The 26,887-nt window shown below is 42.8% G+C and overlaps 1 protein-coding gene across 2 annotated transcripts in view; it reads right to left on the bottom strand.

Annotated features, from left to right (window-relative positions):
* SEMA6D (semaphorin 6D) overlaps positions 1-26,887 on the bottom strand; it is a 374,148-nt gene that overhangs the window by 195,793 nt on the left and 151,468 nt on the right. For both annotated transcript variants that reach the window (XM_075897218.1, XM_075897219.1), the window contains one exon: positions 23,839-23,906. The gene's annotated coding sequence lies outside the window, so the exon portion shown is untranslated. The remainder of the gene's footprint in view (positions 1-23,838; positions 23,907-26,887) is intronic.

Genomic DNA, 26,887 nt, shown 5'->3' on the forward strand with positions numbered 1-26,887 from the left:
ACACATTTTAAAAACATGACCCATACCATACTTAACACTGTACTTGAAAATGCATTAATCATAAATCTGATCAAGTTATTTGGGAAATACTATGTGTTGTGTACTTATAATACATACTTTAGTGCTGCATTTCCCAAACTGTGGGTCCTGTAGCCAGACAGGAACCCCCACCTGTAACACCCATCTTGCTTGCCTGAAGCATACAGGGCACACACAGAGCAGTAAAATCAGCATAGTCTTTGATGCCTTGACAGGAGGCCCGGATATGCTAGCTCACAGTGACCCTGGATGGCTGTAAACAGTGATACGCCAATTGTTGACCTCGAGGCTGCGAGAACTGCCTTGGCTGGCACCTATATTGATACAAACACACAGCCGTCCGCCGGGGGAGGGAGGGGGAGAAGGAATCTCCCACCCAGTAAAGAAGAAGAAGTTACTCACCCTGTGAAGTAACGATTGTTCTTCGAGATGTGCCCCGTGGGTGCTCCACTCCAGGTGTCGGGTCCCGTCCCAGCGCCGCGAATCGGAGAGCTATCAGAGCCGTGGTCCGCCGGACCGCGCATGCGTGGCTGCCCAAGGCGGCGTTCGCGCCTTTGATGTGTTGTGCGTGGTCCGGCCTGCTCAATTCCTCTCAGCCGCTCCCTGAAATGAGAAAATGAAAAATACCAGAGCGGGGAGGAAGGGTGGGTCGTGGAGCACCCACGGGGCACATCTCGAAGAACAATCGTTACTTCACAGGGTGAGTAACTTCTTCTTCTTCTTTGAGTGGCCCTGTGGGTGCTCCACTCCAGGTGACTTCGGAGCAGTACTCGAACACTTGAGCGCTCCGGAATTAAGGTTTATGGCCATGCGAAAGTACTGCTGTAGCCACAGAGGAGTCGGCAGCAAATTGGTTTACTACAGCGTAATGCCTCATAAAGGTAGAATGAGATGACCATGTTGCTGCTCGACAAATGTCTCGGAAAGGAACACCTCTAAGAAAAGCTGTAGTCGTGGCTACTGCTCTCGTAGAATGGGCCTTAGGAGCACACGCAAGAGGTTTGTTATGTATGGAGTAGCAGGTTGTAATACACGACACTATTAACCTCGCAATCCGTTGGGAAGTGATGGGTTGTCCCTTGGTTCGATCCGCTCATGACACTATTAGACGGTCCGATTTCCTAAAGTGTCGCGTTCTTTCGATATAAAAGGCTAACGCCCTCCTCACATCAAGCATGTGCAACAGTGCATCTTCCCTTGAAGTATGAGGCTTGGGATAGAAACAGGGGAGAACAATTGGCTCGTTGATGTGAAAATCCGAACAAACTTTCGGAACAAAAGCTGGATGAGATCTCAACGTTACCGACTCTTTAGTAAACACTGTGTAAGGAGGTGATGACATGAATGCCGCTATTTCACTCACTCTGCGAGCTGATGTAATGGCAAGCAGAAAAAGCAACTTAGTGGTTAGAAGTTGCAACGGTATCGTAGCCAAGAGTTCAAAGGGGGAGGGGGCTGTCAAGGAATCCAGAACAAAGTCTAAATTCCAGGAAGGTGGTGGTGGTCGCCGTGGTGGGTTGAGATTTGTAAGTCCTTTTAGGAACCTCCTTGTGATGGGATGAGCAAATACAGAAAACCCATCATGACCTTGATGAAAAGCACTAATTGCTGCTAGATGCACTCGCAGCGAGGCTATTGCAAGGCCCGTGTCATGGAGGTGTAAAATGTAATCAAGTATCTGGGATATCCCTGTGACGTAAGCATCCCTACCATCACTGCTACACCACGTTTCAAATCTGGCCCACTTGGCGAGGTAGGTCTTTCGAGTGGAGTCTTTTCTGCTGTGTACTAATACTTGCTTGACTCTCTGTGAACATGAGCGTTCGACTGGATTGAACCAGCGAGCATCCACGCTGTGAGGTGTAATGTTTTGGGTTTCGGATGGGAAAGGGAGCCGTTGTCCTGAGTCAAGAGATCCGGAAGCAGAGGAAGGGTGTACGGTGTCTTGATGGACATCTGGTGGAGTACTGAATACCAAGGGTGCCGTGGCCAAGCTGGGGCTATGAGAATTACTCGAGCCCTTTCTACAGTGATCTTTTCCAGGATCCTGGGAACTAGGACGATCGGGGGAAAGGCATATAGCAGTGACGCTCCCCAACTGTGGAGAAAAGCGTCTCCCAAGGAGCGATGTCCGATCCCTGCCCTGGAGCAATAATAGGGGCACTTGGCATTGGCAGCAGTAGCGAACAGATCTATTGAGGGAAACCCCCATTGAGCGAAAATACCGTGTAGAATGTCCGTGCGAAGTTCCCACTCGTGGTCGTGGGGAAACAGCCTGCTGAGTGAGTCTGCAATAGTATTCTGGACACCCGGCAAATAGGAGGCTGTCAGGATGGTATTGATGCGGGTACACCAGTTCCACAAGTGCATCGCTTCTATACAAAGAGATCGGGATCGAGCCCCTCCCTGTCTGTTTACATAATACATGGTGGCAATATTGTCCGTAAGGATTCTGACAGTCATGTTCCTTATATGGGACTGAAAATGCTGACATGCATGACGTATTGCTCGTAACTCAAGAATGTTGATATGTAAGAGCATCTCCTGCGGAGACCAGTGACCTTGAACAGTCATGTCGTCCATATGCCCTCCCCAGTCAGTAAGGGCTGTTATCTGTTGTTATTTGCTTCAACGGTTGTGGACGGTGAAAAGGAATGCCTGCCATAACATTGGTCGGCTTGGTCCACCACTGTAGGGATTGTTGTACATGTGATGGTATCGCCACCACCTTGTGAATGCTGTCCTTCAGCGGAGTGTATACTGTGCTCAGCCAGTGTTGAAGGCAGCGAAAATGTAACCTTGCGTTTTGAACAATAGTTGTTGAGGCGGCCAAGTGTCCCAGTAGTTGTAACGGCACTCTGACGGGAATCGTTGGAGCATATGTCAGCGTGTGAACAAGATCTTGAATGGCGGCAAAACGTTCGGCAGGTAAATAAGCGCGCGCTGTTCTCGAATCGAGCCTCGCCCCTATGAAGACCAAATCTTGTGTAGGTTCTGGCGAGGATTTCTGCATGTTTATGAGTAGACCCAGAGAGTGAAAAACCTGAGAGGCTGTTGTCACCATGTGTTTGGCCTCTGAATATGTTTGACCTCTTAGGAGGCAATCGTCCAAGTATGGGAAAATTGTGACTCCCAGCCTGCGCAAGTGGGCAGCCACTACCGCTAAGGTTTTGGTGAAAACTCTGGGTGCACATGCCAAGCTGAAAGGTAGTACTTTGTACTGGAAATGTTCTTGACTTAGCTGGAAGCGGAGAAAATGCCTGTGTGCCACATGGATCGCTATGTGGAAGTAGGCGTCTTGCAGGTCGAGGACTACAAACCAGTCCCCCTTGTTCAACAACAGAATGATGGCATTTAGGGTCACCATCTTGAAGAGATGTTTCCTGAGGTAGCGGTTTAGCTTGCGTAGGTCCAAAATGGGTCTCCACCCTCCTGTCTTCTTTGGGGTAAGGAAGTACCGGGAATAAAATCCTTTTCCCTGAAACTGACTTAGTACCCTCTCTATAGCACCGATATTCAGTAGGCGTTGAACTTCCTGTTTCAGCAAATGTTCGTGAGAGGGGTCCCTGAAAAGGGACGGGGTAGGAGGGGTGGTAGGGGGAATGGATAGAAAGGGGATGGAGAGACCAAATTGTACCACCTACAGAACCCACTTGTCCGTGGTGATACTGGACCAGTGAAGGAGGTACTGTTTTAATCGATGGTGAAACATGTGTAAAGAGTCCTGTGGTACATTGAACGTGGGAGTCGTGCTTGCGTCCTCGACGGGAAAGTCAAATTTGCTGTTTAGGTGCAGGTTGATTGGATGAACGGTTCGTTTGAGATCTCTTACGTTGAGGACGCTGCCGGAAGCGCTGATTGTCTTGGGGACGTGATTGATTCTTATTGAATGCATAATCGTACCTCCGTTGGTAAGGATAGTAACGTTTACGTTTATAGGGAGGTGTGTACATTCCCAAGGTACGTAAAGTAGTACGGGAGTCTTTGCCAGAATGAAGAACTTCGTCGGTGTTACTAGCGAAGAGCTTCTGTTTATCAAAGGGTAGATCTTCTACTTTATTCTGAAGCTCCCGTGCAGTTCCGGCAGATGATAACCAGGAAGACCGCCTCATTGCGACCCCCATAGCTGTGGCCCGTGCAGCTGTGTCGGCCACATCCATGGCCATCTGCAAAGTAGTATTTCAGTCTATATATCCTTCTTGGACTATGGCTTTCAGTAAGGGTTTCTTGGCATCAGGTAGATATTGTAGTAGCTCTGTAAGCTTTGAATAGTTATCAAAATTGTGGTTAGAAAGGTGGGCCGTATAATTTGCGATTCGTAACAATAACGTAGCCGAAGAGTAAACCTTTCTTCCAAACACATCCAATTTTTTATTATCCTTGTTTTGGATTGTATTCTTATATTGAGGAGCCTTAGCCCTCCACTGTACCGCATCAACTACAAGAGAGTTGGGTTGAGGGTAGTTGAAAAGGAAATCCAGTCCTTTAGCAGGTACGAAATACTTTCTATCAACCCTCTTACTAGTTGGGGCAGCCGATGTAGGGGTTTGCCATATTTCGTCTGCCACTTCCATGATGGCCTCATCGATAGGGAGTGCGATTCTTGCCCATTGTTGCTGTCGCAAATTCTTCAAGAGATGATATTTTTTCATGGGAATGTCTGTTAACTGTATTTCCTGTGTGTTTGCGACCCTTTTGAATAGGTCCTGGAACTGCTTCAGGTCATCCAAGGGAGAGGCATCATCTGGAATCATTGCTTCATCCGGTGACGACGAGGAACAGTCAGCTGGAGAAATGTGTGGCTGAGGATCTTCTGTCTCGGACAGTTGGCCCTCTTCTGGTTCTGAGTGGTCCTGATTGATGGGTAAGTTTTCTGATGGAGGTGGTGAAAACAATCTTTGTGGATGCTCTGGTAAGTGCTGCGCACTGGGTGATAGACGAATACATGAAGAACCCCTATAAGATAGTGTAGCGTGACCAGGGTGGGGGCGATCATATTCAGCCCTATGGTAGCGGCCATAATAACAGTCAGACCGTGCTGGTGAGGCGTATCTGGAGGATCCTGAACTGTGGATGTAGTAGATCCGCCGTGGTGACCGCCTAGGTGATCTATGCCTTGATGATCCCCTTGGGGAGCGAGAACGTGATGGGGGGCATCTTGTTTCTATATAGACCGTGTCCCTATGGGAAGGTCCTCTAAGCACTTGATAAGATGGAGAAAGGCTATAGTCCCGGTGCCTTCGGTACCTGGGTGGAGAAGGAGACGGTCCTGGAGAGAAGGTAGGCGATGGGGAAAGCGCCCTGTAAGTTTCTTTCTCTGCGGCTTTGCAAGGCAGTGAAGCCTTGTCAATTTCTTCTGTAGGTGGAGAGCTCGGTGCCGCACGCGGCTGTAATGCCTCTATATCGCCACATGGGGGCAGCATTGATGGTGCCGAGGAAGAGCCTGGAGCCGGCAGATCAGCCCGCGGTGCTGCCTGAGAGACTTGGCGGCTCGGCACCGAGGGGTTTAAACTCGCCGGTGCCGGCGCCGTTTGGGCGGCAGTTGGCGGTGCCGGCTTTCGCGCTCCTGCCGATGCCGGCTTCCGCGCAGTTTTTGGAGCCGGTGCCGGTCTCGTCTGTCCAGGAGCCCTGGGGCTGCTGACCCGGATGCCTCGTCAGGGCATCTCATTTTGGTGGTGTCTGACAACGATCGAGCTGGGGACGCCTTAGTCTTTTTTGTAACGGCTGTCCTGGGAGACGTTGCCCGCCGTTTCTGGGCTGCTGTGCCTGAGGCAGGGGTGGCATCAGACTCTAGCACCTTTCCATAAAGGATCAGCTTCAGGCGCAAGTCCCGATCTTTTTGAGCCCTCGCCGTCAGTTTGCTGCAGTGGATGCATTTTTGGGGGACATGCATCTCACCCAAACACCTGATGCAGGAATCATGCCCATCAGATGCCTGCATGGGTTCTTGGCAGACTGAGCATTTTTTAAAACCGGGGGACACCGGCATACTGAAGTAGTGGGGAGAGAAAAATTGACACGTACAATCTCTCCTACGCCCGTCCCCCTCAGGCCGCCGCAGTAACTGTCCAAAGTCTGTAGAAAAACTGTTGTTGTTTTTTTTAAGAACTGGTCAATTTAACGCAAAGTAAGGAAGGAAGATTTCTGAACTATTCACCAAACGTGAAGACTCTGAGAGAAAACCGTTGGAATGAAACTGACAAGAAGGAGCTTTCGTCCGCGATCGAGGGCGGCTGAGAGGAACTGGGCAAGCCGGACCGCGCACAACACATCAAAGGCGCGAACGCCGCCTCGTGCAGCCACGCATGCGCGGTCTGGCGGACCACGGCTCTGATAGCTCTCTGATTCGCGGCGCCGGGACGGGACCCGACACCTGGAGTGGAGCACCCACGGGGCCACTGGAAGAAGAATATCCAGTACTCACAATTTAGTTATCTCTCTTACAAGTGTAAATTAAGTTGAAACTCCCTCGTAAGAACTGGCGTCACAAAGACAGACTAACACAATTTGGCATCTTAGATAAGAAAGAGGATACGGGCCCCTATGGGTATAAAGATGGGCCCAGCAACACACTTACTTTGAGCGTCAATCTACCATCTATCTGCTGGTCGGGTTAGGTGATTGGCCTCCCAAGGTTCCACGGGGACGCCCACCTCGTATTCGTCTTTCCTAGGAATTGAGGGACTGGCTCTGGCCTGATACGCTGGAGTCGAGAGGCACAGAAGGGGGTAAAAACTGTACCTGGATGTGTCCTTTGTCTTAAGTGTACACATAGATTTAGAGCTCTTTAAAAATTAAGCTGTCACTTGGTACCATTATTTCTATTTTCGATCTTTATTTTCTTTGTAACCATTTTTAAGATATATATTTTCTAGCAGTTAAGAAATAGAGCAATAGCCATTGTAACCATATGATTTATAAGCTTCTTTAATAAACCTGTAACTGTTTAAGCTTTAACCTGACTCCTTCAGTTGCTGTAACAGAACCAAGCATAATTTAAAAGAACTCCAGCCGGTCATAAGGGACAGATACAGGCAGAGCTGGGCGTTTGGATCGTGTCGCTTCCAGAGGACAGATCCGTGGGGGAATCTCTCAGCCTTCCCTAGGCTGCCCGCTGCGAAGGGATCATGTATCCTAGCAGTCAAAATCTGAGGTGTAATAAGCTCTCCCTGTAAACTCTGGGGCATCTGTCAGCCTTTTGGCTGCCCACCTCAAAGGGACCTGGTCCTAGCAGTCAAAGACACAGATGTTAAACTTCTCAGGGCGCCCGTCAGCCTTCCCTGCGACGGGATCTTTTGTCTCAGCAGTTGAAGACTTGGGTGTAACACACACACACATGCACTGCCCTGACCATCGGCTGACAGGTCCCCAGAAGAGTCATTATGATAGAGTACTACCAGGGTTGTGAGACATCAAGCCAGCAGTAAGTGTGGGGGGAAGGGTGGAGAGAAGGGGAAGGAGCAGGATAGGAAGGTAGGGGATCTAGAGGGAGGATGGCCAGCACCCAGGCCTGGTACTGTTTGCTAGGGCATCCTTCTAGAATCTATATCAGCTCCCTTTGATGCAACAGGAAGTCTCAAGCAGCAGTAAGGAGTCTCGAGGGTGGGGAGTAGAGTGGGGAGGGCTGGGAAAAGCAGGGGGGGTAAGGGCATTATGTAGGTAGGGCAGGAGAAATCAGGAAGTCTATTTGTGGTTCCATCCCAAATACAGATGCATGCAGCTGTCTGCAGAGAGGATAGTCCTTGCTGCCAACAGCAGAATCCAATGGCAGGTGATGCTAACACGAGTCCTTTAGCCTTACAGTAAGCTGTAGTGCACAGTGGGAGAAAGTTTGGAGGGCAGGGGAACCTGTGCTGCTGTCACTGCCAGGGCATGTCACTGCCTACTATGACCTGCAATGGCAACTCCCTCCTGCAAGGCAGCAAAGGGATGAGGAGAAGAGGGCTGACTCCGAAAGGGAGGTGATGAGCAGGGCTGAAAAATTTGCTGTCACACGAAATACCAACATTGAGGGTCATGTTAACCAAGGTGAGCCCAGAGAGGGTCTTGGCCTGAAAATTTGAGAACCGCTGCTTTAGTGCATGTACCCATACAAACAATGTTAGCACTATTAACATTACTTTAACTCTCTATTTTTGACTTCGTGCTTAACTGTGCACCCTCAATATTGGGTTAATATAGTTTTTGCACAGAATACTCATTAAAAGATATGGGCATAAATGGCTCTCTTCTTCATGAGAAAAAATAGACTTCGCTATCAGAAGATAACTTATTACATGAAGTCATAATCCTCTATTGAGACATCATACAATGACATTGGTAACATTAGCATGCAATATTTATTATAAATAAAAGAGCCTATTGAAGCTTCCAACTCATTACAAGGAGGTCTGGATGGATGACTTCATTGTCTGAACACAGAGGAGTTATGAAGGGGATAAAAGATTTATTTATGCACAAATATGTTCTCATTAGGAATTCTCTGCAACAACGTAACATACACTTGAAGGGCCATTACTCTACATTTTAACTATTTGCTATTTACATTTCCACATGCTCATTTACTAGGAAAAAAGTGAAGAAGTATAAAAAATAGTAAAATAACACCACGCCTGTTAACTACTGTATTGCATTGCACCAACATTAAGATTAGTGAATTTGCAGGTATTTTTGAAGACTCAGAAATATCCAGTGTTCCATTAAGGCATGCGTTGGTGCGGAATAAAGACTCACACAGTCCTCTACATACACCATTTGCGGCGTATATTAATGAAGCACATTTTTAGATTTCTTAGTGCTATATTCTACATTTTATTGTTCCTAAATAGGATTTTTGATATTTTATCCAACATCTCCTTTTGCTCCAAAAAGTAGTTTACAGTTCACAGACAACTGGAATGTGTAAAAGCCACCAAGAGCAATCTCTTGTGATCCAGTGTCAGATCTCTCACTGTCTTACTGACATCTAACTGTCCTCTCTATATGAACATCCCTCCGCCCACACTCACACAATCTTTGTACTCCATCAGAGCTGACAATATACTCCTCTCTGAGACCAGATCTCATCATCAGGGACTCATATTTTACTATGCCTTCAGCGGAAAAGCCAACAAATAATGATCACTAACAAGAACTAAACCATGTTTATGAATATATTTAGCTCAATAATAATGGCTCGTATTATTATCAATCTTGTCCCTTTAAGATCAGAATCTGTTTTGTAATATTAAATTTAGTTTTTATGCTCTTTGAGACGAAGTGTTTCTTAACTAGTTTATTGAGATTTCTAAGATGTTTCTTAGCATTTCAAAAGAAAAGGAAAGAATGAAAGAATGAAAGAAATAAACATTGTGGCTCTACAAGATCAATGAAGTATATGTAGTCTGGAAAATATGGCCGAGTACACTTATATTTTCCAAGCACTCACTTAAGGCCTCCTATATTTTTTTCATCTTGGGTTTTACATGAATGCTATGCAAGGCCTTTCATTTTTTGTAAGTGGATAAAAAGTCTGTTGATTACTAGGAGAAATCTTATTCATATTTTGAAACAAATTATTCCATTAAAAGTAATTGAGATTAGTAGTATAAGTCCCTTCTAGTGATTGTCTAGAATAGAAGTGGTCTTGAGATGATTTATTTGTTCTATGAAAAAAAAACCAGATACAAAATTCTCTTTCCATTTTGATTTATTTCTTCATTTGTTTACATTTCAGGCAAAATGTAACAACTGATTTCCCCTCCCATTTTTTTCAACAAAATCCTGAATTTTTTGGATTAAAGCAAGTTTTTGGAAAAAAACCTTATCATTTGAAAACCTTTTCCATTAAAACCCCCTACAGATTTCAGTGGAAAATTTTCAGCTAGTTCTAATTGGAATTGGTCATGTGGACCTTCCAAAATCAACAATGTTTAGGAAAGTGACTTTAGAAACTTCCATTTCCTATTATTATTATATTTTTGCACTGGCACAATAATGTCTCTCATTCAAAAGTAAACTACTTAGTATGCTAGTTTTAGATTAGGATGGGACTAATCTAGATTCACGAGTCTTTAGAACATACATTGTACTCATGTATTATTATAGAAAACAGTGTGGATGGAGTTAGCATGATTATCAAGAGTAATAAAACAAAGCTGCTTTGAAGAAGTTCTAAGTCAAATAATCCCAGCATCCCTTTGGTAGAGTTTACTTAAAAATGAATTACATTTATGAAGCAAGCTACAAAGAATGAGCTTTGTAATTTATATGATTAAAAAACTCATTAGCAGATATACTCTTATGGAAGTAAGTAATTGTAGTAAAGCTCAGTTTATGAACTGGCATGGCAAATGACAGAAAGCTTTGAAACTCTTCAGAACTATACCATTTAAAAATTCTTTATTTCAACTAGTTTGTGCTAACAGACAATAAAGATGGGTTTTTAGAAGCTTCTGTTGCCTACAACCTTCCCTTTCAATCCTGCTATTAACTCTTTACCTCCCAAGAATCCAATCCAGCTCCCACTGACTTCATCAGGAACTGGATCAATACAGTTGTTAACTTCAGTCACTGGGCAAACAATGAAAAGTTAGATAATTCAATGGAGCTTCCAACTTATTTTTTTCTTGGTATCTGCATTATGTAAGATATAAAAATAGCCTACTTTTGTTTCCATAATGGATTTTGCAAAGCAGTCTAGGTGGGTTGGTAGAGTAACAACCTGATAAAACAAATATTTCTTTTTGCAGACAGACTATATGTTTTCCCATATATCACAAAAAAGTCTCAAAAAGCTATTTAGAACTCAGTACACGTTTCTTCCTCTTCACAACTCATTTTCCCTTTTTTTTGGTGACAACCTAGGCAATAATTTACAGCTCACTGGGTCTCCTAAATAAACCCCTTTATATTTACAAGGTAGGCATTCCCCCATTACACAGCAGGATTCAGCTATACTGGCAGGCAGTCATTAGGCATTCTTAAGACTTTGGAGGTTTAACATACCCTCCCCCATTTAGTATCTTAAAAAAAACCTCTTGTATGGTTACCTTTACTGCAAATAAATAATGAACCTTGACAATTTCACAAAAAAATAACTGTAATTTTGTAATTTTCAAGTGCTTCCTCCTTTGGGTCTCATCCAGACTCCCACATAAATTCTTTAAAGCTTAGAAGCATTTCATCAGCCTGATGATTGTTATGTTTCTTCTTATTCTCTTGGAAATTAAATGAACTACTTGAGTGTCTTTCCTGAAACTTTTATAAGTGTATACTTGTTCAGCCTTATGTATTACAGTTAATTTAATCCAGAATTGTTCAGAAGTCTGGGAAAGAACAACACTTTCTCCATTGCCATATTTAAAAAGTATTGTTAGAAGCCAAAATAAACTGAAATAAAGAAAAGGAAAAAAGGATTGTAAAAAAGAGGTTTTCTAGCATTGTAAGTGTTACTAGGTGTAACCTAGAAGTCTGAGCAGAACACAGTTAGCCAGGATCCTTAGGTCAGAAGCTCCTATTGGCTCAGAAGCTGATATTCTATGGTTTAGGCCTTATCTATGAGATAAGTTATTAAGATTGAGTTTTTAGCACTCAATTTTGTAAAGTTGAAAGTACATTTCCCCACCTTGTGCAAGAGTTTGATATTCAATGTAGTGCATTTCAGTAGGGTGGCTACCATCAACTCTGGCAGTGATGCACTGTTTGTAGCTATCCCACAGTTCCTGCTGCTCCTTTGCATTCTGGGTTAGGCTCCCAGTGTCTGATGGGACCAAAACAGCGCAGCAGGTGGTTCTGGGTAAATGCTGTCACTGTCCCATAATGCACTCATCTCCTCTCTCCCCATCTCACCTCTACTTGAAATCAACAGCAAACAATCTTTTCTCATGCTTTTTCCTCTGGTTATCCATGTAGATGTCATAGCACGGCAATTGTGTTGAACAATTGGCAGATGCTGGTGGCAGTCGATCCTCTTGACACAGTGGAACATCAGTGGAGCACAGAATGGTGGGTCTGCATAGTTATGCAGCTATGGGAAGATCAACAATGGCTGCAAAACTTGTGCAAGTCTAAGGCCAAATTCATAGAAATTTGTGAATTGCTTTCCCCCACCCCGAAGTGTAGCAATACCGGAATGAGACTCACTCTGACAGTTGAAAAGCAAGTGGCAATAGTCCTACAGAAGCTTGCAATGATGGACAGCTACCGGTCAGCTGGGAATCAATTCAGAGTCAGGAAATCTACAGTGGTGGCTGTTGTCACAGAAATAGCCAAGGCCATCAATAACATTCTGACTCTGGGAAATATGGAAACCACAGTGGATGACTTTGCTGCTATTTGCTTCCCTAACTGCTGTGGCTCCATAGACAGAACATACATCCCCATATTGTCCCCCAAACACCTTGTCATGGAGTATATCAACTGCAAGAGGTGCTGCAGGCACTTGTGGATCACAAGGACTGTTTCACCAACATCAACATATGATGGTCTAGGAAGGTACATGATATATGCATCTTTAGGAACTCCAGGGTCTTCAGAAAGCTGCAAGATAGAACTTTCTTCCCAGACTGGAAAATTAACAAATGCAAATAGTGATCTTTGGAGACCCAGCCTACCCATTGCTTCTGGGGTTCATGAAGTCATACACAGGCAGCCTGGATCGCAGTAAGGAACAGTTCAACTACAGGCTGAGGAAGTGCTGAATGGTGGTAGAATGTGATTTTGGATGTTTAAAGGGAAAGTTTTGCAGTTTATTAAGTATGTTAGACCTCAGCAAAAGCAACTTTCCCATAGTTGTGGCAGCCTGCAGTGTGTTCCATAATATCTGTGAAAATAAGGGTGAAAAATTTATGCCAGCTAGGGGGTCAAAGTACAGTGCCATTAATTATGAGTAGCCAGAGATCAGGGCAATAAGAAGAGCATTTTGAAGACTGCTGCAAATCAGAGAGGCTTTGAAAAACAGCTTTGTGAATAGCCAGACAATGATATGACAGTCATGCTTGTTTCTTTTAATGAGATGCCCCATGCATTGTGTGCTTGCCTGTAAACGCTGTAGCCCCTCCTTCCGCCACCTTCTCCATGCAGCATAAGCAATGAAGATACTTTAGTATCTTGATTTTATAATTTAGGGAACACAAGGAAGCAGGGATAGAAAAAGGAGTTCAGAGCAGTAGCTTTGGGAGAATAGCAGTGTACTACAATCCCCCTGGTCAGCAATCACAGAGATGTGAGAATTACAGGCTTTTGTTCTGGGACACATCCCTGGGGATTAAGTGTAAGGCTGCGCTTGACTCTTCCTCCTCTCCTATATTCAAGGGTCCCTGGGAGAGGAGCCTATGAAATTGGCGAGGAGGGAATGGGTCATCATGGGCTGAAGGTGGTCTTTGTGCATATGACTCTCCTGTGAGTCTACCATGAGCATCACCAGCTCTGTCCTCAAGATGTTCTCCTGTGTCTTCACTTCATGTTGGCTGCATGCTCCCCTGTCCTCAGGCTCTGCTCACATCTCCCGCAGCAGCATTCTCCTTCACTCATTTAATTATGCTCTAAGTGGAGAGACTGTATTTTCTCCTCAAACATGTCATCCTGATTTCATTTTTAACTTCAGGTCTGTGATAGTTGAGCAGCTGGAGGCACCAGGGAGTAGGCAATAGGTTTGCTGTTGCACTCATTCTAACAGAAAAAGTGAAGGGCAGACTTTACAGGAGATACATTGTGAAATGCAGAACCCAATCTCTTAGCATAAAAGAATGTCTGTCCAATACAATAGGTGTCATGTACAAGGCCAAAGTTATACTTTAAAGTGCCCACTATGCAGCAGGTACACCACAGAAACCTTAAGGGAGCATGTGGACTTTGTTTGGTGACAGATATGGTAAGGGACACGTCTGGGCTAACTCTTCAGCTTCTGGTTTGAAAGCATATGAAACACAGTTCTTGCAAATAGCAGCTCTTGCAGCTAGGCAAACATATGCATTTGCAAAGTGGGGTGTAGTGGGGGAATGGTAGCAGGGAATAACAGGGGCTCAGGTGATAACTGTGTTTGACAACTGCCATTTTCCAGGAGAGTGCAACTCCCTTTCCCCGGACAGAAGGGTGTCCAAGTTTGGTAAGGACAAGGGCTCAAGCTATGACTAAGTGTTCTGCCCCACCCCTCATTTGACAGAAGAGTACAACTTTCATTTCCTATAGGAGCCAATGTGCAGAAGGGGATCTGGATGTGGTGGCTAGGCAGGGGCTCATACAGACACCGAGGAGCCTGCGGGCATGAGGAGGAAGGGGTCTGGGCATGGCAGCAGGGCAGGGGCTCAAATCGTGCTTTATTGGGGAGGAGCAAATGGAGTTGTACTACTGTGGTATCAGTTAGAGAGCTTCCCCAACTTCATCCAGGTTACCAAGTTACCTTCTTTGAATCACACAGTGTAACAGGGAGCAGATGCTGTCTGAGTGTGGCCAGAAACTTGGACTGTATGCTGCAATGCTTTGTGCTGTACTGATGCCAGACCACTTGCTGCTAACTTGGCATGGAAACGCGTCCTACCGGAATAAGTAAGGCATCCCCAGAAACCTTGTGAGAAAGATGAAAGAGTACCTCTATGAGAGCTTCATGGAGCTGTGCACAGAAGATTCCTGCTCCATCTTCAGACAGGTTAACACTCTGTTCCAGAGAGCCCCCATGGTGTAGGCAGAGCAGCCACCAAAGATCACACCCAACTGCCTTAACCCACTTGCAGCACAATTAAATTTATGAACTCACCAGAAGTGCCTTCCCTGCCATAAGGGCTCAGCAGCACTATGGCCAGAGAGGAGGTGATTAGCTCCAAAGTTATAAAAAGATGCTAGCTGTTGGTGAGATTGGATGCTCCGCTCGCCAGCTGACCATTCTCCTTCTCCTCCTCTCTCTCATCCACAATGTCCATCCTCTGGTTGCCTGAGGCTATTGCCTGAAGAGTCTCTTGTGAGGAATCCACGGGCTGGTTGGGTCTCACCCTAGGATCCCATGAATCTGCTCATAGAAGTTGCATGTTTGTGGCACTGACCAAGAGCATCTGTTTGCCTCCACTGTCTTTTGATATGCCTAAGCGCCTTTATTTTCACATGGCTCTGCTGGGCATCCCTGACATATCCTTTCCCCACTATGTCCTTTGCAATCTTTTGCTGCTTTGTGGATCTGCAGGATCAGATTTCTCTCCCTATAAAGAAATCAGGTCTAGGATCTCCTACATGTTCCATGCTGGAGCTCGTTTGTGAACCTGGGCATTCATGTTCAGGTGTGCTGCTGCTATGTGCTGCCTTTTCTGAGGACCTTTGATGCTGGCCAAATAGGAGATGAAGTTAAAATGTTATCAGGGCTTTTTCTGTGCACATGAAGACCACCAGCAGAGTTGAAAGTCCTGGCCAGAGTGGTCACATTGGGGCACTATAGGAGACCAAGAGACCAAGAACGTTGACTTTCATAGTGCTTTATCTGCACTCCCTTAAAGTTGACCATACAAGGTTGAATTTACCATTACTCATTGTGAGAAGAAGCAGTATTGAAATCAAATTTAACAGCCCTTAAAATCGCCAGACTTGGCTTAGTGGTGTGGACTCATTGTTTAGAAAATCAACCGAATGTGGCTAAGTTTGACCTAAACTCTACTGCAGATCAGATCTTAGACTGGGGTGGGCCAAATAGAGCTCACGGGCCAAATACAGTCTGCCAAGATGTCAGATTTAGCCCACAGCCCAGCAACCTACAACTCCTACAACAGACTGCTCTGAGTGGCATGTAGGGATGGGGTGTCTATACTTACCCAGAAGTTCTCATTAAGGTATATAACTTCAGTTATGTTAATTGTGTAACTGGAGTTGACATAGCGTACTTTCATCTTTTGCGTTGGCTTCGCAATGGGAGGTCGATGGGACCAAATGCTCCTGTTGATTTCCCTTACTACTTGTGACTTGAGGAGTACTGATATTGACAGGGTGTCCTCTGCGCTTGATTTAGTGGGTCTTTACCAGACCCGCTAAATTGAATGCCGGAAGATCGACCGCTGCTTGTTGATCTTCTCCTCGTATAGATGTGGCCTTACACTGCCACTACAAGTCGGGACAGGAGAGGGAGAGGGGTGCGAAAGGCTTTGAACACTACCCTGAACAAGCTCTTGCACTAATGGAAGCTTCCTGTTTGCAGGGCTGGCAACATACAAAGTTCTGCCCTCCCACCCCACAAGCTCACAGTGCTCAGAGAAGCACAGAGTAATACCTGAAGGACCTACAGGGCTGCTGGCCAGGCTTCACCTAGGTAAGGGTTGCCTAGGTAGGCACCTCCCAGCCAGAGCCTGCCTCTGACACTCCAACCCTTCTCTTCCCTCAACCTTACACATACCCTCTGTGTTCCTGCCCCATTTAACCCAAGCCCTCCTGCACTTACACCCCATCCCAGATGCTGTACTTCTTCCTGCACTCCAATCACCTGCTTCAGGTCAAAACCCTCTCCTTCACCCAAGCTCCCTCTCAACCTCTCCACCCCCTCCTTCACCCTAATCCCCTACCCCAAGCTCCCTTCCGCATCCAACCGCAATCCCAGAACCTGCCACCTTTCCATTAATACTATAGAAGAGTGCAGCCCTAGAACACTCACTAAATTCTTGGTATGGCTCCCCCTGTCAAAAATATTGTCTACCCCTGCCATAGAGAAATTTGCTTAAGACGTTACCCTGCAGCCTTTCTTCATGGAGCCAATTTGAGACTACTCAAAGTAGAAGCTTACTTCCCTGAATGTATGTCTATACTTGCACCCTATTTCTATATAGGGATGCAAATGAAGACATTTGAAATTGCAAATGAAGCTGGGATTTAAATATCCCGCACTTCATTTGTATATTCGTGTTATGGAGTTATTTGGAAATAGTGCTATTTTGAAATAACAGATGCTGTTAAGACGTGGTTATTTTGAGAGAAAACCCTTCTCTCAACATAACCCTCATTCCTCATACAATGAGGTTTACTAGTTATTTCGAGAGAAGGGCTTTCTCTCGAAATAACCGCGTCTTAACAGCGTCTGTTATTTTGAAATAGTACCATAACGCAAATATGCAAATGAAGCATGGGATATTTAAATCCTGGCTTCTTTTGCAATTTTGAATGTTTTCATTTGCATCCCTATTTCGAAATAGGGTGCAAGTGTAGACATACCCTAAGGCCGTGTCCAGACTCAGGGGTTTTTTCGGGAAAAGTAGCCTTTTCCCAAAAAAACTTCCCCTGCGTCCAGACTCAAGCCACGTTCTTTCGAAATTATTTCGAAAGAACGCGGCTTTTCTTTCGATGGCGGTAAACCTCAATTTACGAGGAAGAACGCCTTCTTTCGAAAGTTCCTCTTTCGAAAGAAGGCGTTCTTCAATGTAAAGAGGCTGTCTTCGAAAGAGAGCATCCAGACTCGCTGGGTGCTCTCTTTCGAAAAAGCGGATTCTCTTTCGAAAGATCCGCCTGCAGTCTAGACGCTATCTTTCGAAAGAGGCTCTTTCGAAAGATGCTTTCGAAAGAGGCTCTTTCGAAAGATGCTTTCGAAAGAGCCTCTTTCGAAAGAAGCCTGCAGTCTAGACATAGCCTAAAAGTGCAGTGTGGGAATAAGGCATAATTCTCACAGAATTAAATATTAAATGCTTAGTATTATTATGGAGGGCCTAGAATAAAAACATAGGACCTGATTCTCACCGGAAACACCACTAAAGTTTCAAAATGTTGTAAGCCCTAATTTCAGTGGAGAAATACCAGCAAAAAGCTGAAGTAATGCCATGATGAACCTGTTCCAGAATGTGATTAGAACTGGAAACCTTACATTCTTGGAAAAATCCATAAACTGATTTGTTTATTGCATTAGTGAATATTTCAGACTAACACATGAAGACAACTTTTAAAAGCATCAAAAACTCAAGAAATTTGATTTTCACTTGAGAAAAAAAAGATATAGTTATCTTTATGGTTTGCAGTTGCCTTTTTCTCCTTGTATTACAGTCTAAAGGTTTAATTGTGGTATATGTTTCTTTGATGAGGACCAGGGGCTTCATTATACAAGATCCCACGTGTGCTATCAAGTATTATATTAGATATGCTTTGACTAAAGAAGCAAAGAGGCAGAACCAGAATAATTATAGGATTCCAAGTAATTCTTGTAATAAGACAGGCAATTTGCCAGCAATTTTTGTGGTCAAGAAGTCATGACAGAATGGGATAAGGAAAACGATGTTAATTAATTCTCAATGTCAGTGCTACCTATTACCAAAGTTAGCTAGAATATTTTGAAACAAAGAAGAATCAAGATATTCATGGAAGTGAGTTTTTCAGATATTACAAAATAACAAGAAGTATCACTGTTGCACACACAAATAACATTTTCCCACATCATTTGACTGAAAACAACGCTGCTAATATAAAGTAAGTTGGATAGAGACTTCCCCATTCTACTGAAAAGCTATTCCATTTTTTTATTATATTTTTGCTATAGTATTTTTAGTTTCTGAGGACTTAACTTGTACTGTTAAAGTTTCTTTAGGAGGCAATCTCACAATTTCAGTTGAGATACTTCAATAACAATGTTTCTTTTAAACTTATTATTTGTGTAAAGTTCAAACTAATAAAAAAATTCTGGAAGCAGAAGAGTATTTTAGGATGCTAATTGCTCATGTTACTTGCCATCCATGAAGCATATGCTGAAAACACTCTAAAGGGTTTAGTAATGCTTCTCTAAGTCATAAATCTTTTACAGGTACAATTATGTGAGAACAGCAATAGGAAAAGCACATTCAACATCTGGAGTCAGATGGGTTTACTGAAGTAAAATTACAAAATTAAATTTAGATGAACTTAATTAAAAAGAGGATCCAATTTAATATGGACATTCATCACTTTCTCATTGAATCCTTTCTTGCCTCAAGAAAATATAATAAAGCTTGAATACAAAAGATGTATTAAGGCTGAAATGAAGTATGAAAACATGTTCAAATAAAGAAATTGAATAACAAGGGAATGTTCCCCTTTACACTCTCTCTCTCTCTCTCTTTCTCTTAAATAGCACAGATTACCTTTTTAAAAAACACTAATAAGGGAATTAAATTGGCAACAGCAGATGCTCTAAAGATCCTTAATCATATAGCTTTTAATATACATTGTGCATATACTGAAAATGTAATCATGGAAGTTTATATTTAATGTTAACATATACACCCAGGTGTACTGAATTTTATCTAATAGCAATGGGAGTTAGACAAGCAAATCTAAGGGCAGATTTGGCCCAGAGACTCATTCTCTAACTTTACCTAATTGCAGTTACATCTTGAAGTATTTAAAATGTTTGTTTTCTTGACCTTCCATAGTACTTGGCTTACTTCCATTGCATTCAATAGGACTTTTACCACAAGACTGGGCCTTACATGTCCTATGATCGATTTTCATTTGCTTTAATTCAGAAATAACAAATGAAGCTCCTTTGCTTTCTTTTACAGAATCATCAGAGTTTTCTCTTTCCACGGGTAAAAGGTCTTGTAGTTAGTTCAGCACCACCTGGCCTTTGATTCTTACAAGTTCTTCACCTCTCAGCAGCAGCACTGACTTGGAAGTCCCCAGGTTATAGTATTCCAAGAAACCAAAGAGTGATAGAGAACAGTTTGGAAAGCTTCTAAAACTGTTACTAGGATCACGATGTTTGCCTACACAATAGTCTTTACAATTTTCTGTTCAGCACTTAATTAGATTTTCCATGGCTACTTGACAAGGCAAGGTGCTATTCAAACTATCTTTTTTGTTTCTAATAAAGTAGTGTACTTGTAGCCTAAGCCCTGATATAGATATTGTTTTTCACTAGATATACTAAACACGTTCTAGTTTTACAAAGTCACTTAACAACACTGAAATTTAATTTTAGGTGAGGCTTCATAATATAAGAGGATATCATGTTTATTATAAGAAAACTGTCTGTGATGGATGGAAATATGGTAGATATGACTGTTGTATGATTCCTTTTCTTAATAATAGGTAGTTATGATTAAGTTGCAAGGTTAATGACAGGAAATGGTCTAAAGGAAATGCTAGTAAACAGTCGTAAACTCACACTAAAAGACATTTGGTCTATAGCCTGACATTTTTTTGAATACACGATAATGTTAAGCTTAAAAGCTTTGGATAAGTTTTCCCCTTAATGTGATACGAAATAACTTCACTGCTTGGAAGAACAAATCTAGGGGCATGACTTCATTGGGCTGTACTCTGCACAACACAAATGTCATGTATTACACATATAAACACCAGGTAAAAATTGGAAAGCTGTCAATTACTCCCCTTCATTAAGGAGAGAGCTTCTATACAGCCATCAGTTTAATTCTATCCACTAGTAGGAATCAGACCAAATGGGGAAGTATTTTGCCAAGTGTCTTATTAGCTCCCCCTTTCTTCATATCTGCTCAAGAGTAAAACAACAAATTAATTTTGCAACTCCGTGAAGCCCCGAGACCTAGTGTGATCACCAAGGCTGCTCAAATTTGCACCAGCACACATTCTGGTATCTGTACTTCCGAAAGCCCAAGAACCAAGGCTGTTAACCATAGTTCCATGAATGCTTACACTCTCTGCATGATATGAGAAACTGTCACATTTGAGGGTGTTGAGGCTCCACATTTCATAGAACTGGTCCTAGTACAAACAAATTTAAAAGATTTTTTTTTTAGTGATTTTCAGTGCTAGGCTAAATGTTGCTATTTATGGGTCTTATTTAGATTAAGATTGATATAAAATTTAATTAAAAAGGAAGAACAATAATGCTACATGTTTAATATATTTTGGAATAAAAATGTTATGGCATGTATACTAGTTTTATTTTATAGCTACTTCTAACCTTCTCTCTGTTGTTGTGTGTCTGCACACATGGTGGGAAAAGATACTGGTTACATTTGTCATGACTCTCATGAGTATAGTAAAATAATCTGTGAACTGGTATCATAATGGGATACCTATCCACGGTATTTAGAAAAAAAATACATACAACAATACTGGGTCTGGTTCTGCAATCATTTTATATACAGTATGTCCATTCATGACAATGGAAATCTACAGTGAAAACTGATGGCATGATGGGATTTAACATCTCCATCTAAATATCATCAGACCCAATTTTATAATCTGTAGACCAGGCATTCCCCATGTAATCCTGCATCAAGGATATTTGAGGAGTGGGAGGAATGTGTGTGTCAGTCAGGGTATGTCTACACTACAGCACTAATTTGAACTAACTTAATTCAAGTTAGTTAATTCGAACTAAGCTAATTCGAACTAGCGCATCTAGACCTAAAAACTAGTTCGAATTAGCATTTTGCTAATTCGAACTAGCATGTCCAGATTGAGTGGACCCTGAACCGAGGTTAAGGATGGCCGGAAGCAGTGCCGGCAGGGCATCAGATTAGGACTTAGAGCGTGGAGCTGCTGTCTCAGGCTAGCCGAGGGCTGTGCTTAAAGGGACCCAACCACCACCCCGGACAGACAGTTCTCAGGGGTTCCCCGCTCGCTTGTCTAACTCGATGAGGGACAGCAAATCAGTCCTGGCTTGGAGTGCCCTGAAAGCCCACACTTGGCACATCACAGCACTCGGCCATCAGCCCGGCTGCACTTGCCGCAGGCTGCCATCTGGGGGGGGTGTCAATTGGGGGGCTGCAGGAGAGCTTCCACCCCGAGGAGCCCACAGAGCCACCCCAGTCCTCCCCATCGGGGGCTCTTACCCCATTCCTCCCTCACCTCCTTCCACTTACCCCTCCCTAGCCCCCCTTCCTGATGTACAAAATAAAGGACACATGTGTTCAAAAATAGAAACTCTCTTTATTTAACAAAACTCGGGGTGGGGGGGGGATTAACCTCTGGGGAGACTGGGAAAAGGAGGTGGGAGAGGGGAAGAGAGAGGGTGGGAGAGGGGAGGGCAACTAAAATGATCAGGGGTTTGGAACAGGTCCCATATGAGGAGAGGCTAAAGAGACTGGGACTTTTCAGCTTAGAAGAGAGGAGACAGAGGGGGGATATGATGGAGGTCTATAAAAGCATGAGTGGTGTGGAGAGGGTGCATAAAGAAAAGTTCTTCATTAGTTCCCATAATAGAAGGACTAGAGGACACCAAATGAAATGAATGGGTAGCAGGCTTCAAATTAATAACAGAAAGTTCTTTTTCACAAAGCAAATAGTCAACCTATGGAACTCCTTGCAGCAGCTAGAACTATAACAGAGTTTAAAGGGAAGTTAGATAAATTCATGGAGGTTGGGTCCATATAGTGGTATTAGCCAGGGGTAGAAATGGTGTGCCTGGCCTCTGTTTGTGGCAGGCTGGAGATGGATGGCACGAGACAAATGGCTTGGTCATTGTCTTCAGTCCATCCCCTCCAGGATACATAGTATTGGCCGCTGTCGGCAGACAGGCTACTGGGCTAGATGGACCTTTGGTCTGACCCACTACGGCCATTCTTATGTTCTTATGTTCTAAGCTCGGGGTCGGGGTCTCACTGGACCACCTTGATTTTCATGCAAACCTGCTCCTGGGTGGCCAGGCTGGCAGCTATCCTGCCCTAGACGGCCACTTTCCTGTGCCTAGTGCGGAGGTCGTGGATGAGGTCCACGATGTCCGCACTAGACCAGGCGGGCGCCCGCCTCTTGCGGCCCCGGGCAGGCTCCTGGGAGCCGCCAGGCTGGTCCCAGGAAGAGGCGGAGGGCTGGGTGGCAGCGGGTGGCTGGCTCGTGCCATGCCAGGTGCAGGGTCTGCTGGCTGGGTGCTGGCAGGCTTGCACCTGGCATGGGCACCGTAGCCAGACCGTGCCCCTTTAAGCGCTCCGGGGCCAGGAGGGGAGCAGACGAGTTTACCTGGTGGTGCCCAGGGCAAGCTGGGGAGGGCTAGCCTCCCACTAGTTCGAATTAAGTGGCTACACAGCTCTTAATTCGAACAATTTAATTCGAACTAGGCGTTAGTCCTTGTACAATGAGGTTTACCTAGTTCAAATTAAGCACTCCGCTAGTTCAAATTAAGTTCGAACTAGTGGTTTGTATGTGTAGGGCCTATTAAAGTTAATTCGAACTAACGGCTGTAGTGTAGACATACCCTCAGAGAGGGAGCTTGGGAGCTGCTCTAATTTTTGAAACGTAGCTATAATCATAAGAGTCAATATGGTAGTTTAGAATTGATGCAGATATGTGGAACTACACTCTGTACCTTTGCTATCAGTTGAAAATTTCCCTTTACCAGGATAGGTCTTGGATTTCACCATATAGCCAGATAAAGTCCAATTTTAGTTCTCAGGAGCACAAAAGGTGTGGATCAAGAACCAAGAACATGCTTAAGTTTGTGGAAAATCAGGTTATAGTTATTGGGAAGGTACTGGTAGGTCTTGTCACATTTGCTGTTTTTCACTTCCAAAAGAAGTAATGCTTGAGGCTGTCTTATTGGATGTGATAGATAAACTTGTGGGAAATGGTTGTACTCTTCAAAATACATACCAGTCCTGTACAATAGCAGTCTTTTCAGGTAACAACTATAATACAGCAGCCAATGAAAATGGGCTGATTCTGCCCTGTGCATAAATAAAGACTTCCAATTTTCCTTTGTAAATTATTACCTGTTAATTATTACTATGATGAAAATGGCTAATTACTTCTATTTTTTAGACTTCATCATCAACTGTTGTCCTATCAGTAATAAGATGCCTTATTTTCTTGTGATAGTCAAAGAGAAATATTTATCTTAAATTAGTTTGCTTTTACTATGACATCTGACAGTAATATTATAATGCTATTTACTGTTTTATCTTTAGATCTTACCACTGAGATCTTTAAACTGCTGTCATCAGTGTTTCCATAGAGGCTGGCATGAACTCAGGTGGGTGGTCCTGCCAAAAAATTAGACGAAAGTATTCATCAGATGATTTATTTTAATCATGGTTTCCAGGTAGTCACAAAAGTGTGATTTAAATATGCCTACAGCATGTTTAATGATAAGACCATTAAGACAGATCTGAATGCAACACACCAACATGTTGACTTTTTCAGGAACTGTAAACCTGAATACTGACTCCCAAAGGGCATTTTCTATAAAGAAACTGTCCTTTCATGAATGCAACAAAACAATCCTACCAGGAAGAATAACAGTGCACTGCATGGTTAGTTTTAATAAACTGTATTAGAAAGATAGTCAATGTTGGGGGGGAAGGGAGGGAGAAAAGAACAGAAAAAAAAGCCAGTGGCCAATCTAAGATTAATGAAGTGTACTATCAAACACAGTCCTTAATTCTAGATCTAAGATGCTTTCAAGTTCATGGAAATGTGCCTCCTAGTCATTTTAATATGGGATTATCTCTCTTGAAATCAGAAAAGAAATATTTAGAGATAGCATTTAAGCGCTTACTTGTACAAAAGCACTTGAGGAGCAAGCAAAATTGTAATTTTTTACCATATTCTGAACATTTTTATATCACTATTGAAGCTTCTACAAAACCCCTAAAACTAGCAAAATGATGTAATTACAAATATATTTTTTACATAATACATTGATCAAATTATTCAAAATAGCTTTTGTTTAAGATGCTGAATTTCTTGACAAAATGCAACTAGACTTAAATCTAATTCAAAGAAGAAACAGACTTGACAAGAAACAGAAAATTGGATCATCTGGCCCGTGTCTCTTCTTATATCATGTTATTAATGTTCATAGTGGGCATAAAATTCAAGTTGCAATATACAATAGCAGGCAATCAGGAAAGGATTCTGAAATATACATCGTATATTTGAAATGTAAAAACTACAAAGAGCTATAGTTGATCTTTCGATTTGTAGATTTCTTTCATTCTCTATTGTTCAGGCTCCCTATGAAAATATTATCATTTTTAAACATTTTTAACAAGTGCATTAGGGTGAGATTTTCAAAGTACCTGAGAGAATCGGGGGCCTACCTCTCTTCCATGCATTTTAAATCTCACCATTGGTGTGTTTGATAGTTTGTTATGTACCGAATCATTTTCCAATGCACTTCACATTAATCTACAAACTTTAAGTTAAAAATGTTTAAACAGTAGTCCTTGATCAAAGGTTTATTCTATACTTTACCATATACTTAACAAAAACATTTAAAATTACCATTAAAGTGTTCCCAGCTTCTAATCTCAGAGGTTTTATAAAGGGATTTTCAGTGCATTTAATACAATTTTGAACAGAAGCTGCAGCTTGCTGCAGAAACACATGAGATATATTGGTTTAAGGGGCAACAGATGTACATGTTTCAATTTAGAATAAAATACTTGGTATTGGAGCTGAGAGAAGACTGATATCTATACCGCATAATGTAAAGCATGACTTGATACATATAATTGAACTCAAGAGCCAATGTACTGCAAAGACAGATTGCAAGAAACCTTAAAAGCCAAGCCAGACAAAACCTTAAATATAAGTTTATTTTTCATTCCCTCCCCTCTCTTTGGAAGACAAATCCACAGAGTGGTCATGGTGGACACAAGGGTATGGTAGCACAGCATCACTTATTAAAATGTCTCCTTGCCAGGCCAGCCTATCCATAGTTAGATTGGACTGATCTGCCAAGACAAGTGGAGAGACCCTACAATGTGGGAACCAACTGTAGTCATCTAAGGGTTGAGGCAAGGAGTTAATGTATACAATCTTATCCTCCACACATCCCCCCCCGCCCCCGCAGGGCTCAGTAGAACTCAGTACCACTCTCTCCTTGTTTAGTTCTGCTGCGAGGCTGCATTAACCTCCACACGGTGGTTGTAATGTAGTGAGAGGATCCTTATTTTTAAAGAAAGATATTGATTAAGCATGATAGGTCAAATATTTGGATCTTCCCTAATTATACTGAATGGAATATTTGACTCACTGGCCACATCCTATTTCCCAAATTACACCAATGTTCACATCTGATAAGTGAGAGGACTAATTTAGGGCTGTGTTTACAAAAGTTCCATCTTTAGCCATCAAAGAAAAACTTATCCCCATTCCCAGACCTTGGAGATCCAATGCACAGATGCCCATTGGAACAAGTAATAGAGAATAGATCAATGGAACTTCTTATGTGAAAATTATTTTATTTTTTAGTTGCTTTACCCCAAATTTCATTGTTGCTTCTGACAGTTCCAAATATATTTTCTACCTGATTCTGGAAACTAAGAAAAGTTGTTGTTTTAATACTGCCACAGAATAAGTACAATGGGCCTAGAAGACTTTTCACTTAAAATGTAGTTATTAATTTTTGCATGCAGAAGCTATATACAGGAGGTTACAATGTTTCAAAGACTGGGTATGTGTAGATGGGGTAGGGCACATATGAAAAAGTGTGTCAATTGACAAGGGAAAAAGTCAATAGATATAGGCACAGAATGCAGGGGAATTTGTAAGCCAATGAAGTATCTTGAAGATTTGGGAAATTTTCTCCCCAGGAAAATAGAATGGAGAGGACACTATTCCAAATACTGATGAGAAAATGAACCATCATAGTCTGAATAATTTATAAACACAGGGATACCTCAGAGAGACCACAAGAAGGGAAACTACACTTGTCAAGAGTAGGAAAGAGGAAGAAATACTAATAGCTTTGACAGAAGAGTGGTTGATGTTGTGCCTAATATGGGTGATGTTATGGAGCCGATATAAGGCAAATTTAGAGGTCTGAAAGATATGGAATAAAAACAGAGTTTGGGGAGAATGTGAACACTTATATTCCTGAAAAGCAGGGGTAAAGGTAAACCAGTAAGAGAAATGGAGAGAATTAAGTTTTGGTTGAAAATATTCTTATTGAGAGAATAATGGAGTTTAACGCAGTTTTAGCAGAGCCAGGGATTGATAACACTGAAGCAGTAAAAAT

This window comes from Pelodiscus sinensis, chromosome 14, assembly GCF_049634645.1.
Source record: "Pelodiscus sinensis isolate JC-2024 chromosome 14, ASM4963464v1, whole genome shotgun sequence".
NCBI classification, from domain to species: Eukaryota; Metazoa; Chordata; order Testudines; family Trionychidae; genus Pelodiscus; species Pelodiscus sinensis.